Here is an 18,175-nt window from a genome sequence, read left to right on the forward strand (position 1 = left end):
TTCGAATATATTGACGACTTCGATCATTTAATTTACAGAACATACCCACAACTTTGAAGATTTTTTTTATTTGTTGTTTGCTTTCCAATAATAACAAAAAAAAGACAAAATAACAGAAAAAGTCAATGTGCATAACTATTCACGCCCCCTAAAGTCAATACTTTGTAGTGTCAGCTTTTGCGGCAATCACAGCTCCAAGTGGCTTTGGATAAGTCTCTCTGAGCTGCCACATCTCATTCCTCCTTACTCCTCCAGCTCCTTCGCGTTAGATGGTTTGCGCTGGTGAACACAATCTAAGTCTGCAATCACAGATTTAGCACCATCCATCTTTCCCTCAACTCTGACCAGTTTCCCAGTCCCCACAGCATGATGCTGCCCCAACCATGTGTCACTGTGGGGATGGTGTTTTTTGGGTGATGTTGGGTGTGCGCCAGACATAGCAGCCATTTCTTTGATGGCCAAAAAGTTCAATTTTAATCTCATCAGACTAGAGCACCTTCCTAAATACATTTTGGGATTCTCCTTTAGCTGAAAGTAATGGCTTTCTTCTGGCCACTCTGCCATAAAGCCCAACTCTATGGAGCGTCCAGCTTATTGTAGTCCTATGTATAGATGCTCCAGTCTCTGCTGTGAACTCTGCGGCTCCTCCAGGGTTACCTTAGGTCTCTGCTGTGAACTCTGCGGCTCCTCCAGGGTTACCTTAGGTCTCTGCTGTGATCTCTGCGGCTCCTCCAGGGTTACCTTAGGTCTCTGCTGTGATCTCTGCGGCTCCTCCAGGGTTACCTTAGGTTTCTGCTGTGGACTCTGCAGCTCCTTCAGGGTTACCTTAGGTCTCTGCTGTGGACTCTGCGGCTCCTTCAGGGTTACCGTAGGTCTCTACTGTGGACTCTGCGGCTCCTTCAGGGTTACCGTAGGTCTCTGCTGTGGACTCTGCAGCTCCTTCAGGGGTACCTTAGGTCTCTGCGGCTCCTCCAGGGGTACCTTAGGTCTCTGCTGTGGACTCTGCGGCTCCTCCAGGGTTACCTTAGGTCTCTGCTGTGGACTCTGCGGCTCCTTCAGGGTTACCGTAGGTCTCTGCTGTGGACTCTGCGGCTCCTTCAGGGATACCTTAGGTCTCTGCGGCTCCTCCAGGGGTACCTTAGGTCTCTGCTGTGGACTCTGCGGCTCCTCCAGGGTTACCTTAGGTCTCTGCTGTGGACTCTGCGGCTCCTTCAGGGTTACCATAGGTCTCTGCTGTGGACTCTGCGGCTCCTTCAGGGTTACCGTATTTCTCTGCTGTGGACTCTGCGGCTCCTTCAGGGTTACCGTAGGTCTCTGCTGTGAACTCTGCGGCTCCTCCAGGGTTACCTTAGGTCTCTGCTGTGATCTCTGCGGCTCCTTCAGGGTTACCTTAGGTCTCTGCTGTGATCTCTGCGGCTCCTTCAGGGTTACCTTAGGTCTCTGCTGTGATCTCTGCGGCTCCTCCAGGGTTACCTTAGGTCTCTGCTGTGATCTCTGCGGCTCCTCCAGGGTTACCTTAGGTTTCTGCTGTGGACTCTGCAGCTCCTTCAGGGTTACCTTAGGTCTCTGCTGTGGACTCTGCGGCTCCTTCAGGGTTACCGTAGGTCTCTACTGTGGACTCTGCGGCTCCTTCAGGGTTACCGTAGGTCTCTGCTGTGGACTCTGCAGCTCCTTCAGGGGTACCTTAGGTCTCTGCGGCTCCTCCAGGGGTACCTTAGGTCTCTGCTGTGGACTCTGCGGCTCCTCCAGGGTTACCTTAGGTCTCTGCTGTGGACTCTGCGGCTCCTTCAGGGTTACCGTAGGTCTCTGCTGTGGACTCTGCGGCTCCTTCAGGGGTACCTTAGGTCTCTGCGGCTCCTCCAGGGGTACCTTAGGTCTCTGCTGTGGACTCTGCGGCTCCTCCAGGGTTACCTTAGGTCTCTGCTGTGGACTCTGCGGCTCCTTCAGGGTTACCATAGGTCTCTGCTGTGGACTCTGCAGCTCCTTCAGGGGTACCTTAGGTCTCTTCGGCTCCTCCAGGGTTACCTTAGGTCTCTGCTGTGGACTCTGCGGATCCTTCAGGGTTACCGTATTTCTCTGCTGTGGACTCTGCGGCTCCTTCAGGGTTACCGTAGGTCTCTGCTGTGGACTCTGCGGCTCCTTCAGGGTTACCGTAGGTCTCTGCTGCTCCTCCAGGGTTACCTTAGGTCTCTGCTGTGGACTCTGCGGCTCCTTCAGGGCTACCTTAAGTCTCTGTGCTGCCTTCTTTGCCCGGCCCGTGAGTTTTGGTGGGCAGCCGTCTCTTCGCAGGTTTGCTGTTGTACCATGTTCTTTCCTTTTGGTTATGATAGATTTGATGGTGCTCCTGGGGATCATCAAAGGTTTGGATATTTTTTTTCTATTTTTTTTAATATATACATAACCTAACCCTGACTTGTACTTAACAACATCACCCTTACTTATTTGGAGAGTTCCTTGGTCTTCATGGCAGTGTTTGGTTACTGATACCTCTTGCTTAGGTGTTGCAGCCTCTGAGGTGTATATAAGTAATGACAGATCATGTGACACTTCACACAGGCGGACATCATTTCACTAATTATGATTTCTGACGATAATTGGCTGCACCAGAGCTTTTTATGGGCTTCCTAACAAAGGGGGTGAATACATACGCATAAGACAATTTTCTGTTTTCTATTTCTAAACAATAGTTTTATAGCTGTAATGTACTGAAATCCGAAAAAAGCGAAAGGGGTAGGGGGGGTGAAAACTTTTGCAAGGCACTGTAGATATATATTATATATATATATATATATTTTGATCAAAAAGTGCGCTAAGAGCCTCCATTTTTTGACCAAGAGTGCTGTTGCAACTTTCTTTTTTGTACACATTATATATATATATATATATATATATATATATATATATATACATATATATACATACATACACATACATATATATACACACACACACATACATATATATATACACACACACACACAGATCAGTAACCTACAACACAGTACAGGAGTATACATAAGATCTGTACAGATCAGTATTCATGCTTCCGGCCTCTCCCATGGCGACTCATGGAGGGGGTGTGTTGGTTACCCCTTCATACCATGGTCGACACCATTTGTTCGGAGAGACGGGAGCACAGAGCAGGAACCCCCCACCCCCCAAATTTTACTACCTTAAGGACAAAGGGCGTACCTGTATGGCCTTGGTCCCGGTCCCCTTTTATGATGCAGGCTCAGGCGCTGACCCCGCGCGGGGGCCCATGGCTAATGCCCGACATAAACCCCTTAGACACTGCGGTAAACCGCAGTGTCCTAATCAGCTTAGAGCACTCGTTCTAAACCGTTTTTTGCCCGAGTACCCTTTGACAGCCCATTCCCAAAAATTTTTGTAATGATTATAGTATAATTAATATGCTTTATTTTCCTCTATAACCGGCCCCCTGTTCCTCTCCCTATCGCCCCGGTCCCCCGATTTCCAGGTGACTTCTTCTATAACCGGAGTTGTTTACTTTTCTTCACTATCTGGCCTAGACCGTCATTAAGATTTCTCCCATACAAGACTTCTCCATAGAACCAGCTGAACAAACATTTTAGGCTTCTTTTTGCAGTACAATACCCATCTTTTTACAAACTCCATGTTTTTTGTCACACACAGTATAGTACCTGCTTTGCATCCCCATCAAGTTGTTAGGCCCCCTCTGTGTCCCCAAATATAGCTGTAGGCCCTAAAACTGCCCCTATAGTTGTAGGCTGCCACACTGTCCCACTTTGGCGCTCCGCTCCTCCTCTGGTCTGGGGACCTAATGCTATGGCTCATGGCAGTAGGTCCCCGGTCTGCAGGGGCAGTAGAGCAACAAAGCTGATGGTCGTTACTGCCCACAGCAGCCCAGTGCCCGCACTGTACCTTTGCTGTCCTCCTGCTCCTCGGTGCAGAGACGTCAGCCTACCGTTTCTTTTAAAGTGGTCCAGACCAGTAGCTGTGGCTACCATTACTGATTTTTGTTTCAAGTACCCCCTGGAGAACTGCTAAGTACCCCTGAGGTTGAGAACCACTGGCTTAGAGGATGGCTGGAGGGCCCTTACCTGCCACCTCGCTGTCCGATCTTTGCTCTGAAGCTCCAGTCAGTCATGGAGGCATGAACAGTCGAGCACCGATAACATTGATCAATGCTATGCTATAGGCGGCTCCTATTGCATAGTATTGAACAGAATGCAATCTAATGATCACATTTAATAGTCTCCTATGGGGACTAAAAATGGCGGAGAAAAAAATAAAATAAAAATAACAAAAATAGATTTTGTGGTGAAATGACTGAGGTCACGTCCCCAGTCCCGGAGGTTTCCGAAACTGGAGATTTAGCACCCGCATAGAATGTGGGTGCTGCAGGGAGATCGCGGAGGGTCTCAGCAGCGGGCCCCCCACAATCAGACATCTTATCTCCTATCCTTTGGATAGGGGATAAAATGTTTTTGCCTGGAATACCCCTTTAATGTCTAAACCCTGGCCACAAAAGTGAGTGCACACCTAAGTACAAATGTTCTAATTGGGCCCAAAGTGTCTATAATATTTAGTGTGGCCACCATTATTTTCTAGCACAGCCTTAAAGGGGTACTCCCGTGGACAACTTTTTATTTTTATTTTTTTTAATCAACTGGTGCCAGAAAGTTACCGTATATACTCGAGTATAAGCCGAGTTTTTCAGCACGATTTTTCGTGCTGAAAACACCCCCCTCGGCTTATACTCGAGTGAACTCCCCCACCCGCAGTGGTCTTCAACCTGCGGACTTCCAGAGGTTTCAAAACTACATCTCCCAGCAAGCCCGGGCAGCCATCGGCTGTCCGGGCTTGCTGGGAGTTGTAGTTTTGAAACCTCCGGAGGTCCGCAGGTTGAAGACCACTGCGGCCTTCAACATCATCCAGCCCCCTCTCACCCCCTTTAGTTCTGAGTACTCACCTCCGCTCGGCGCTGGTCCGGTCCTGCAGGGCTGTCCGGAGAGGAGGTGGTCCGGTGGGATAGTGGTTCCGGGCTGCTATCTTCACCGGGGAGGCCTCTTCTAAGCGCTTCGGGCCCGGCCTCAGAATAGTCACGTTGCCGTGACAACGACGCAGAGGTGCGTTCATTGCTAACGTACTTCTGCGTCGTTGTCAAGGCAACGCCTCTATTCCGGGCCGGAAGCGCAGAGAAGAGGCGCCCCCGGTGAAGATAGCAGCCCGGACCACCTCCTCACCGGATCACCTCCTCTCCGGACAGCCCTGCAGGACTGGACCAGCGCCGAGCGGAGGCGAGTACTCAGAACTAAAGGGGGTGAGAGGGGGCTGGATGATGTTGAAGGCCGCAGTGGTCTTCAACCTGCGGACCTCCGGAGGTTTCAAAACTACAACTCCCAGCAAGCCCGGACAGCCGATGGCTGCCCGGGCTTGCTGGGAGTTGTAATTTTGAAACCTCTGGAGGTCCGCAGGTTGAAGACCACTGAGGGCGAATGATGAGAAGAGGATGATGAAGGGGGGGTGTGGGGATGATGAAGGGGGGTGGGGATGATGAAGGGGGGGTGTGGGATGATTACAAGGGGATGATGAAGGGGGGATGTGTGGGATGATAAGGGGATGATGAAGGGGGGATGTGCGGGATGATAAGGGGATGATGAAGGGGGGATGTGTGGGATGATAACAAGGGGATGATGAAGGGGGGATGTGTGGGATGATAAGGGGATGATGAAGGGGGGGATGTGTGGGATGATGACAAGGGGATGATGATGAGGATGTTAATGACGGGTCTGGATGATGACAGGGGGGGGGATGAGGTATTTCCCACCCTAGGCTTATACTCGAGTCAATAACTTTTCCTGGGATTTTGGGTTGAAATTAGGGGTCTCAGCTTATACTCTGGTCGGCTTATACTCGAGTATATACGGTAAACAGATTTGTAAATTACTTCTATTAAAAAAAACGTAATCCTTCCAATACATTTTATGGGCTGTATACTACAGAGGAAATGCTTTTCTTTTTGGATTTCTCAGATGTCACGACCACAGTGCTCTCTGCTGACCTCTGCTGTCCATTTTCGGAACTGTCCAGAGAAGGAGAAAATCCCCATAGAAAACATATGCTGCTCTGGACAGTTCCTAAAATAGACAGCAGAGAGCACTGTGGTCGTGACATTGTTACATAGTTAGTACGGTCGAAAAAAGACATATGTCCATCAAGTTCAACCAGAGAATTGAAGGGTAGGGGTGTGGGGGGATATTGGGGAAAGGATGGGATTTTATATTTCTTCATAAGCATTAATGTTACTTTGTTCCAGGAATGTATCTAATCCTGTTTTAAAGCTGTTAATTGTTCCTGCTGTGACCAGTTCCTGAGGTAGACCGTTCCATAAATTCACAGTCCTCACGGTAAAGAAGGCGTGTCGCCCCTTGAGACTAAACTTTTTCTTCTCCAGAAGGAGGGAGTGCCCCCTCGTCCTTTGGGGGGGGGGGGGGGTTAACCTGGAACAGTTTTTCTCCATATTTTTTGTATGGGCCATTTATATACTTATATACGTTTATCATATCCCCCCTTATACGTCTCTTCTCAAGACTAAACAATTGTAACTCCTTTAATCGCTCCTCATAACTAAGATGTTCCAGGCCCCATATTAGTTTAGTCGCGCGTCTCTGCACTCTTTCCAGCTCCACAGTGTCCCTTTTATGGACAGGTGCCCAAAACTGACCAGCATATTCCAGGTGAGGCCGTACCAATGCTTTATAAAGGGGGAGTATTATACACTATAGACTGTACCAATGCTTTATAAAGGGGGAGTATTATACACTATAGACTGTACCAATGCTTTATAAAGGGGGAGTATTATGTCCCTGTCCCTGGAGTCCAGGCCTCTTTTTATACATGACAATATCCTGCCGGCTTTGGAAGCAGCAGCCTGACATTGTGCTATTCTGTAGTCTGTGATCTACAAGTCCCCCAGATCCTTCTCTACCAGTGACTCTGCCAGTTTAATCCCCCCTAAGACATACGACGCTGCAGGTTATTAGTATACACAGCCCCCCCCTCTATATACACAGCCCCCCTCTATATACACAGCCGCCCTCTATATACACAGCCCCCCCCTATATACACAGCCCCCCCTCTATATACACAGCCCCCCCTCTATATACACAGCCCCCCCTCTATATATACAGCCCCCCTCTATATATACAGCCCCCCCTCTATATACACAGCCCCCCTCTATATATACAGCCCCCCTCTATATACACAGCCCCCCCCTATATACAGCCCCCCTCTATATACACAGCCCCCCCCCTCTATATACACAGCCCCCCTCTATATACACAGCCCCCCCTCTATATACACAGCCCCCCCTCTATATACACAGCCCCCCCCTCTATATACACAGCCCCCCCTCTATATACACAGCCCCCCCCCTCTATATACACAGCCCCCCTCTATATACACAGCCCCCCCTCTATATACACAGCCCCCCTAAGACATACAATGCTGCAGGTTATTAGTGCCCAGGTGCAGAACTTTACATTTATCCACATTGAACCTCATTTGCCAAGTGGAGGCCGAGACACTTAGTCTATCCAAGTCATCCTGTAACTTATGCACATCAGAGAAATCCAAAAAGAAAAGCATTTCCTCTGTAGTATACAGCCCATAAAATGTATTGGAAGGATTAAGATTTTTTTAATAGAAGTAATTTACAAATCTGCTTAACTTTCCGGCACCAGTTGATTTAAAAAAAAAAAAAAAAAAAAAAAAAAAAAAACGTTTTCCACGGGAGTATCCATTTAAGCCTCTTGGACGTGGAGGTCACCAGATCTTCACAGGTTCCCCTGGAGTCCTCTTCTCTCCTCCATGACATCACGGAGGCCGTCCACAGGGCAGGACACATTTGCCTTTGTCCTCTTCACCTGGTTGTCACCATAAACATGACACCATCTGAACCAAATAAATTTACCTTGGCCTCGTGGGCCAAAAGGACTTGGTTCCAGTAATCCATGTCCTTGGTGGCTTGTCTTCAGAAACCTCTTAACCTTTAGAAGATGATTTCTTCTAAGACGACAGCCATGCAGACCAATTTGCCATGCAGGGTGAGGTTATGGTGTTCCAGATCTTGTTTTAACTTCCACTGTTCCTGATTACAGCCATTTTTTTTAATTACATTCGGAACAGAGGATATTGACATTTAAAAACATTTTGCTATCTTCTTATATCCTTCTCCAGCTTTGTGAGCGTCAACTATTTACAGTTTCAGATTTCTAGACAACTGCTTAGAAGAACCCATGGTGCTGATTGTTGGGGCAAGGTCAGATGAGTCTGGGTATTTATGAGATGACATCACGTGGTCTTCCCAGATGATGATAGAGAACAATCCATGACACTGGCAGGTCTCAGCTCTGTAAAGGGGGCAGTGCAAGCTATAAATTCTGCAGGGTGCACAAACTTTTGCAGACCCCTTTTTTTGTTTTCTGTTATTTTGAAAGTGTAAATGATGGAAATAAAATGTAACTTTTGGTGACATATTATAAGAATGTCTAATCTGTAATTTGATGCCTTTTGGATATTTTTCTATCTTTCCTTGGCTTCTTTATGCACATTAATACAAATTTTTACCTGGGGTGCCCAAACTTTTCATCCCCACTGTATGTAACTATAGCTTTGTTACTATACCACACTTACATCACGTCAGTATTTATTCCATGCATACATCACTATAGCATTTATTTATACATACGTCATGTCAGCATTTATTCAATATGTTTATTACAAAAACTTTTGTTACATGTATTCGCTACTATAGCATTTATTTAATAGAAATCTCTGTACGGGGATCCAGCACTGCCACGGTTCTGCGCGGCTAATGCTCGTGTCGCCGACCTCACTAAGAGGTCAACAGACATGCCCCCTCCATTCATCTCTATGGGAGAGGCGGGTATGCACAAACGCTGCATCTCCACCTCTCCCATAGAGATAAATGAAGGGGGCGACACACCTCCTGCACGGGGAGAGCTGTGGAGGAGTTGGGGCCCCGTACAGGAGATCTTGAGGGGTTCAACATTCAGACCCCCACCCCCACCCCCGGGCACGATCAGACACTTATCCCCTATCCCCTAGGGGAAAAGTTGTATTAGGCTGCAGTACTCCTTTAATATAGCATTATGTTATGTTATATTATAGCATTTGTGCTCGGTCATGCTTAGGTCGTGACAGCATTTATTCCATATATATGTTATTATAGAATTCAAACCATGCTGACATTGTGATATACATTTATATTCATTCATGCGTTTGTCTCAACAGCATTTATTCAGTGCATATAAGTTACGATAGTATTAATCCCTGCATGTTACTATAGGAATGATTCCATGCACATATACCCGGTATACATTACTACAGCTTTATTCCATGTTACTATAACAGTTATTTCTTGCAGTTTACGTAATCTATGCATACCTTAACCCCTTAACAACGCAGGACATATATACACGTCCTGCGCCGACTCCCGCGATATAATGCGGGGTCAAACTGTGACCCCGCATCATATTGTGTTGGTTCCGGCGGCTAACGAATGGCCAGGACCCGTGGTTAATATTGGACATTACCAATCTTGGTGATGGCCGGTATTAACCTTTCAGACGCAGCGATCAAAGTTGATCACTGCGTCTAAAATGAAAGTAAAACCTTCCCGGCAGCTCAGTCAGGCTAATCAGCTGTCCTGATGAGCTGTAAGGACGCGAGGAGGGTCCCTACCTTTCTCCTCGGCGTCCGATCGGCGATTGATTGCTCCAAGCCTGAGATCCAGGCTTGAGCAATCGACCGCCGATAACACCAATCAATGTAATTCTATGGCATAGCATTGATCAGTGCCTGCAATCAACATGCTGCATGGTATAGTCCCCTATGGGGGCGATAACAGTGCAAAAAAACAAAAGTGTAAAACAAATAGTTAATAAATGTGATTTAACCCACCCCCTTTTCACATAAAAAAAATGTAAATAAAAATAAAATATAAAACATATGTGGTATTGTCGCGTGCGTAAATGTCCGAACTATAAAAATATACTGTTATCCGCATGGTCAGTGGCGTACACGTAAAAAAAAAAACTTCCAAAGTCCAAAATAGCGTATTTTTGGTCACTTTTTATACCATAAAAAAATGTATAAAAAGCGATAAAAAAATCAGATAAATAAATGGTACCGATAAAAATTTCAGATCACGGAGCAAAAAATGAGCCCTCACACATCCCTGTATGTGGAAAAATAAAAACGTTATAAGGGTCAGGAGGACCTTTTTAATCGTGTTAATTTTCGTGCATTTAGTTATGATTTTTTCCAGAAAACAAAATCAAACCTATATAAGTAGGGTATCATTTTAACCCCTTAATGATCAAGTACGTAAATGTACGTCCTGGTGCGGAGGTACTTAGGGCACCAGAACGTACATTTACATCCTGTGTATGACCGCGAGCATCGGAGCGGTGTTCGCATCACACACTGCAGGTTACGGCTGCCGCCGGTAATGGCCGACATCCGCGATCGTGCGGATGTCCACCATCAACCCCGCAGATGCCGTGATCAACAGATCACGGCATCTGCAGCAATTCACATGTTAAAATAGATGATCGGATCGCCAGCAGCACTGCCGCAGGGATCCGATCATCTGTAATGGCGGCCAGAGGTCCCCTCACCTGCCTCCGGCCATCTCCTCTGATCTTTTGCTCTGGTCTGAGATCAAGCAGACCAGAGCAGAACATAGCCGATAATACTGATCAGTGCTATGCCCCATGGGGACATAAAAAATTTAAAAAAAAAATAAGTTGAAAAATCCCCTCCCCCAATAAAAATTTTCACTTTTTTCCATTTTACCCCCCAAAAGCGTAAAACATATACGCACGCGTATTGGTATCGCCGCGTGCGTAAATGTACGAACTATCAAAATGTTAATGATCCCGTACGGTACGGTGAACAGTGTAAACGTAAAAAAAAATTATAAAAAAATTAAAAAAAGATCCAAAACTGCTGCTGCTGCTTTCACGGCCCACCCCCCTCAATACAAGTCTATGGGAGGGGGAATGGTGGTCGTCACGCCCCCTGCCATAGACTTGCATTAAGGGGATGGGCCGTGATGTCATGAGGGGCGGAGCCATGACATCATGCTGCTCCGTTCCCTGTATCGCCCGTCACTACGTGCAGAGCGAACTCGCTCTGTGCAGCAATGATAGCGCGGTGCCGCAGCAATGATCCTGGGGGTCTCCAGCAGCGGGACCGCGGCGAACTGACATCTTATTCCCTATCTTTTGGATAGGGGATAAGATGTAAAGGGGTGGAGTACCCCTTTAAGATCAAAATGGGCTTGGTCCTTAAAGGGGTAGTCCAGTGGTGAAAAACTTATCCCCTATCCTAAGGATAGGGGATAAGTTTGAGATTGCGGGGGTCTGACCGCTGGGGCCCCCTGCGATCTCTCTGTACAGGGGCCAGGCTCTCCGGCCAGATAGCGGGTGTCGACCCCCGCACGAAGCGGCGGCCGACACGCCCCCTCAATACATCTCAATGGCAGAGTCGGAGATTGCCGAAGGCAGCGCTTCGGCTCTGCCATAGAGTTGTATTGAGGGGGCGTGTCGGCCGCCGCTTCGTGCGGAGGTCGACACGCCCCCATCCCGCGGGCTGTCGGGGCTCCGTACAGGAGATCACAGGGGGCCCCAGCGGTCGGACCCCCCGCGATCTGCAACTTATCCCCTATCCTTAGGATAGGGGATAAGTTGCTCACCACTGAGTCACCGCTGGACTACTCCTTTAAGGGGTTAATCGTATGGACCTACAGAATAAAGATAGGTGTAATTTTTACCGAAAAATGCACTGTGTAGAAACAGAAGCCCCCAAAAGTTACAAAATCACACAATAATTTTTTCTTTTTTTTGCCGTAGATTTTTGACTGATGTCATTACAATGTAGAATTGGTGGCGCAAAAAAAAAGCTAACAAATGGGTCTGTAGGTGCAAATTATGATTTTTAAAAGGTGAGGAGGAAAAAGTGAAAGCGCAAAAATTGAAAATCCCTGAGTCCTTAAGGGGTTAAAGGGGTATTCCAGGATTTTTTTTATTTGACTATGCTACAGGGGCTGTAAAGTTAGTGTGATTCATAATATAGTGTCTGTACCTGTGTGTGACGGTGGCCTCACAATTCCTTGAGTTTCGCCCCTATATTTATTTTTAACAGCAAACAAAATTACTCAGGTCTTGGGATTTCCCAGGTTGCAGTGCGCCGTGACCTGACATCACTAGTCAGGTGATCAGAGGGAGCATGTCCTGCTTCAACTTTGCAACAGCTGTAGGCCCTTTCAATGGGTGGAGTAGCTGATGTGTGGGAGGAAGGAAAGCGACCTCAAACTTTCAAGCATGGTTCTATGGGATGTGTAGTTTAGAGAACAAAATTAAACAGGACATAAATACCCAGTTGTGGCAGGTAAGTACTAAAATCATCTTATGGTGGATAACCCTTTTAATGTAACATTTATTCCATGCATTGTTGCAATAGCATTTATTCCGTGCATTTGTTGCGATAAGTTTAATTCCATGTATATGTTACTATGTACTCAGGCTAGAGCTGGGCGGTATGACCAAATATGTGTATCACAGTATTTTTGTAACTTATGGCGGTTCCACGGTATATAACGGTATTTCTTTCACCCCCACCCCAAATCATGTGACCTGCGAGCGCTCTTCTGCTCCCCCCCCAAATCATTTTACCCGCCAGCGCTGTTCTACTCCCCCCACCAAATCCAGTGCTGGAACTCACTGTACGCCAGTGGTCTCCAACCTGAGGACCTCCAGATGTTGCAAAACTACAACTCCCAGCATGCCCGGACAACCGTTGGCTGTATGTCTATGCCAGGGCTGCAAAAGATAAAGAAAATAAACTTTAAATTACCTACGTCGCTCTTACGCTGGGGATGGGAACGTCGGACAGCTGTCAGCCTATAACAGGCTAGAGCAATGTCCCGCCCCGGCCAGTGATAGGCTGAGCCCACTGTCATGTAAGGAGCCCACTATCACTTTAAGCATTAATAACTCTGGGACGCTTTCACTTAATTTGATTCAGAGATTGTTTTTTTTATGACATTCTACTTTATGGTAGTGGTAAGTTTTCGTCGGTGAAAAATCCCAAATTTCATGAAAAATTTGAAAATATTTTTATTTGAACTTTGAAACTCTCTGCTTGTAAGGAAAATAGACATAAAATACAGTATATATTGTTTCACATATACAATAGGTCTACTTTATGTTGGCATCAGAAAGTTGACATATTTGTACTTTATGAAACCATTAGAGGACTTCAAAGTGTAGCAGCAATTTTCAAAATTTTCACGAAAAATTCTAAATCTGAATTTTTGAGGGCCCAGATAAGTTTGAAGTGGATTTGAGGGGCTTTTCTGTAATAAATCCTCCATAAATGACCCCATTATAGAAACTGTACCCCTCAAGGTATTCAAAATGACATTCATAAAGTTTGTTAACCCTTTAGGTGTTTCACAGGAACAGCAGCAAAGTGGAGGCGAAAATTCAAATAAAATACAACACATGGTATACTATTTGGGAAACTACCCCCCTCAAGAAACATAACAAGGGGTACAGTGAGCCTTAACACCTCACAGGTGTTTTACCGAATTTTCACTTAAGTTGGACATGAAAATGAAAAATTTAATTTTTTCACTAAAATGCTGATGTTAGCCAAAATTTTTCATTTTTACAAGGGGTAATAGAAGAAATATTGTTAGAAATTTTGGGGGGCTTTTTCTCCTGCGTATGGAAATAGCCCATATGTGGATGTAAAGTGCTCTGCTGGCGAACTACAATGCTCAGAAGAGAAGGAGCGACATTGAGCTTTTGGATAGAGAATTTGGTTGGAATAGAAGTCGGGGGCCGTGTGCATTTATAAAGCCCCCTGTGGTGCCAGGTGCTTTTTTTGCGTTTATGCCAGAATGCTTTAACGATCAGCCACCCCTGTGCAAATCACCAGTTTAGGCGTCAAATGTACATGGTGCGCTCTCACTCCTGAGCCGCCTTGTGCGCCCGAGAGAATTTTACATCCACATATGGGGTATTTCTGTACTCAGGAGAAAGTGTGTTACAAATTTGGGGGGGGGGGGGGGGGGCCTTTTTTTTCCGTTTTCCTCTTATGAAAATGAAAAGTATGGGGCAACTCCAGCATGTTAGTGTAAAAAAAATTACTTTTTTTCAATAACATGCTGGTGTAGACCCCAACATTACCTTTTCATAAGGGGTAAAAGGAGAAAAAGTTGTTGCGCAATTTATCCCAAGTACGGAGATACCCCATATGTGGCACTAAACTGTTTCCTTGTAATATGACAGGGCTCCAGAGTGAGAGAGAACCATGCGCATTTGAGGACTAAATTAGGGATTTCCATAGGGGTAGACCCAGATGCAAGCATTGCGCTTTCCTCCACTGCCAAAATACCCTACGGCAGTGTTCCACAAACAGGGTGTCTTCAGCTGTTGCAAAACTCCCAGCATGCAAGGACAGTCAATGGCTGTCCGGCAATACTGGGAATTATTTTGCAACAGCTGGAGGCTCTGTTTTGGAAAAACTGAAATACGAGATCTTTTTTTTTAATGATGGGGGGGGGGGGGGTAACAGTGTATATGTAGTGTTTTACTCATTATATTGTGTAAGTGTTGTCTAGTGGTGTTTTTAGGGTAAATTTGACGCACCTAAAACTTAAAACGGAAAACTGGCTGTATAAACCCCGGCCCGTGTGATTGTACCCTGTAGGGTGGAAAACAAAGCGTTATGATTTTTAGAAGGCGAGGAGGAAAAATACAGAAAAACCCTGAGTCCTGAAAGGGTTAAGGTTGTCCCAATATCAGTACGGTTACTTTTCTTAGGTCCAGTTGTCACATCTCCAGGTAAGTGATGATGTCTCAGGTCTGTCACATCTTCAAACTGTTATGACATCAATGTTATGTTCTGTATATGAGGTCTGTCACGTATGCAAGCTCTGGCATGTCTCACGTATGCAGGTCTGTCATGTCTTTAGGCTAGGGCTGCAACCATTATAAGATAAAATTTGATAACTGGATTAGTTGTTGACGAATCCCGTTATTGAATAATCGTCCGATGCGTTGTCCAGGCGCCGGCGGTCGTAAGGCTGCTGCGGGCCCGCGGTCAGATGCTAGGCCGCACCGCCACAGCCTCTGTTCAAGTCCCTGTCCCACCGCTCGCCAATCACGCGTGCTGCTGCTGCTTCTCTCCTCCCCCGCCGCTTGTGGCAGCTATGTACATTGTGCCACCATTTTATAGAGCCTCAGCCTGGCAGACCCCACCAGTACTACTGCCGCCGGTAGGCCAGTTTCCTGCTGTTTAATGCGCCCTACCACTGTTACTGCCGCATTGCATATTGACACACACATTGGTGGGGTAGCTGCAGAGCATTGCACCCTAGTGTCATCTACAGACACTAGGGTGCAATTCTCTGCACATATCCCCCCGTGTGTAGCAGTGCGTGTGTAAAAAAAAAAAAAATTATAATTTTTATATATATATATATTTATATATTTATATATATATATTTATATATATATTTATATATTTATTTATTTATATATATATATATATATATATATATATATATATATATATGCATACACACACATATACACACATACACACACACACACACAAAGAATAAGTTAGCCAGCACTTTAGTTGATACCAAACTATTATATAGACCTGGCCTACAGGTGCATGCTACTAGGCTAGATATACAGCAACAGAAGAATACAGCAGCACACTGCCAGCACAAGGATATAGGTGAAACATGAACATGCAGATAAAACATGGAGAGCTATACAGCTATGGTGGAATAGATGCAAATGTGAAACTATGAAATAGCGAGGCACTTAGCTCGCAAATTTGTCTCCGCCGGCGGTCAAATAGCTTGGACCGTCCCACCGCGATAAGGTAGCCTCCTTGGGACGGACCCTACACTGTGTATATGCCTCTGTGTGAACAGTTCAGTAAGCATGGCAGGATCTGGAGTGGCTACCTCCATGTTGGCCTTGCACCCCACCCACCTCTATCAGGTGTATATAAGGTGTCTTGGATGTTCCAGATCCTGCCATGCTTACTGAACTGTTCACACAGAGGCATATTCACAGTGTAGGGTCCGTCCCAAGGAGGCTACCTTATCGCGGTGGGACGGTCCAAGCTATTTGACCGCCGGCGGAGACAAATTTGCGAGCCAAGTGCCTCACTATTTCATAGTTTCACATTTGCATCTATTACACCATAGCTGTATAGTCTCCATGTTTTATCTGCATATTCATGTTTCACCTATATCCTTGTGCTGGCAGTGTGCTGCTGTATTCTTCTGTTGCTATATATATTATATATTATATATATATATACACACACACACACACACACACACACACACACACACACACACACACACACACACAGCAACCCCCCCCAACTTATGATGGCCCTGACATATGATCATTTCAACATATGATGGCCTCTCAGAGCCCATCGTATGTTGAAGGCAGCATGGACATATGATGCTGCTGTGTGTCGGGTCCATCGTACAAACAGCTATGTGACAGCGCTTACAACTTCACCAACTGACAGATAGTTGTTTAACCTCTTAAGGACCAATGACGTTGTGGAACGCCATGGCACCCTGGGCTTTAAGGACCAATGACGTTCCACAACGTCATGGCCTTTTCCGGTCTCTGCCGCTCGCCGGGCAGAGATCGGAACCGGGTGCCTGCTGAAATCCTTCAGCAGGCATCCAGGGCAAACACCGAGGGGGGCCTTGCGATCTGCGGCGATACCGGGCTGATCGGGTCTCTGGGACCCGACCGCACGGTAATTTTGCATGATCCCGGCTGTCACAGACAGCCAGGACCATGCTGGAGCCTAGGAGCGAGGTGGCAAGCCTGCCACCTCCTCCGATCCCCTGCGATCTGTCGGTTAACTAACCTACCAATCGCAGGAGGGGGGGCGGTTACTTCCTCCCGTCCTGCCCGGCCCTTGAAGTCTGGAGAGGACGGGAGGAAGACCGGAGGACGCGGCGGGGGACGGGGGAGTGCTGGTGACCGGCCCCGGTACTTACCTCGTCCCTGAAGACCCGGATCCAGACGGCGGCAGCGGCGACAGGTGAGTTGATCTTCAGTCGCGGTCGGGCCCTTTACAGCAATGCACGTCGCCCTAAAGCGACATGCATTGCTGTAATGGGACCCTGTATACTACAACATCTGGAGGTCCACAGTTTGGAGACCACTGTGCCCTTCCAGATGTTGCAAAACTACACATCCTCAGCATGCCCTTACTGTCCAGGCATGCTGGGAGTTGTAGTTCTATAACATCTGGCCCTTCAGATGTTGCAGAACTACAACTCCCAGCATGCCTGGACAGTTTTGCATACTGGGAGTTGTAGTTTTAGAACATCTGGAAGGGCACAGATTGGGAACCACTGTATTAGTGGTCTGCACACTGTAGTCCTCCAGATGTTGCAAAACTACAACTCCAAGCATGCTGGGAGTTGTAGTTCGGCAAGATCTGGCTCTAAAGATGTTGCCAAACTACTACTCCCAGCATGCCTGAGAATGTTTGGGAGTTGTGGTTTTGCAACATCTGGAGGCACACTGGTTGGGAAACATTGTCTGTTTCCTAACTCAGTGTTTCCCAACCCGTGTGCCTCCAGCTGTTGCAAAACTAGAACTACCAGCATGCACTGATGGACTGTGCATGCTGAGAGTTGTGGTTTTGCAACAGCTGGAGGTCCCCCCCCCTGTGAATGTACAGGGTACATTCACATGGGCAGGGGGCTTACAGTGAGTATCAGGCTGCAAGTTTGCGATGCAGCAAAATTTTGCGCGGCAGCTAAAACTCGCTGTAACCCCCCGCCCGTGTGACTGTACCCTAAAAACACTACACTACCACAAAATAAAATAAAAAGTAAAAAAACACTACATATACACATACCCATACACAGCCCCCCTCCCCTCCCCAATAAAAATGAAAGCGTCTGATACGCCACTGTTTCCAAAATGGAGCCTCCAGCTGTTGCAAAATAACAACTCCCAGTATTGCCGGACAGCCGTTGACTGTCCAGGCATGCTGGGAGTTTTGCAACAGCTGGAGGCACCCTGTT

Source organism: Hyla sarda, unplaced genomic scaffold, assembly GCF_029499605.1.
Source record: "Hyla sarda isolate aHylSar1 unplaced genomic scaffold, aHylSar1.hap1 scaffold_386, whole genome shotgun sequence".
Lineage (NCBI taxonomy): Eukaryota > Metazoa > Chordata > Amphibia > Anura > Hylidae > Hyla > Hyla sarda.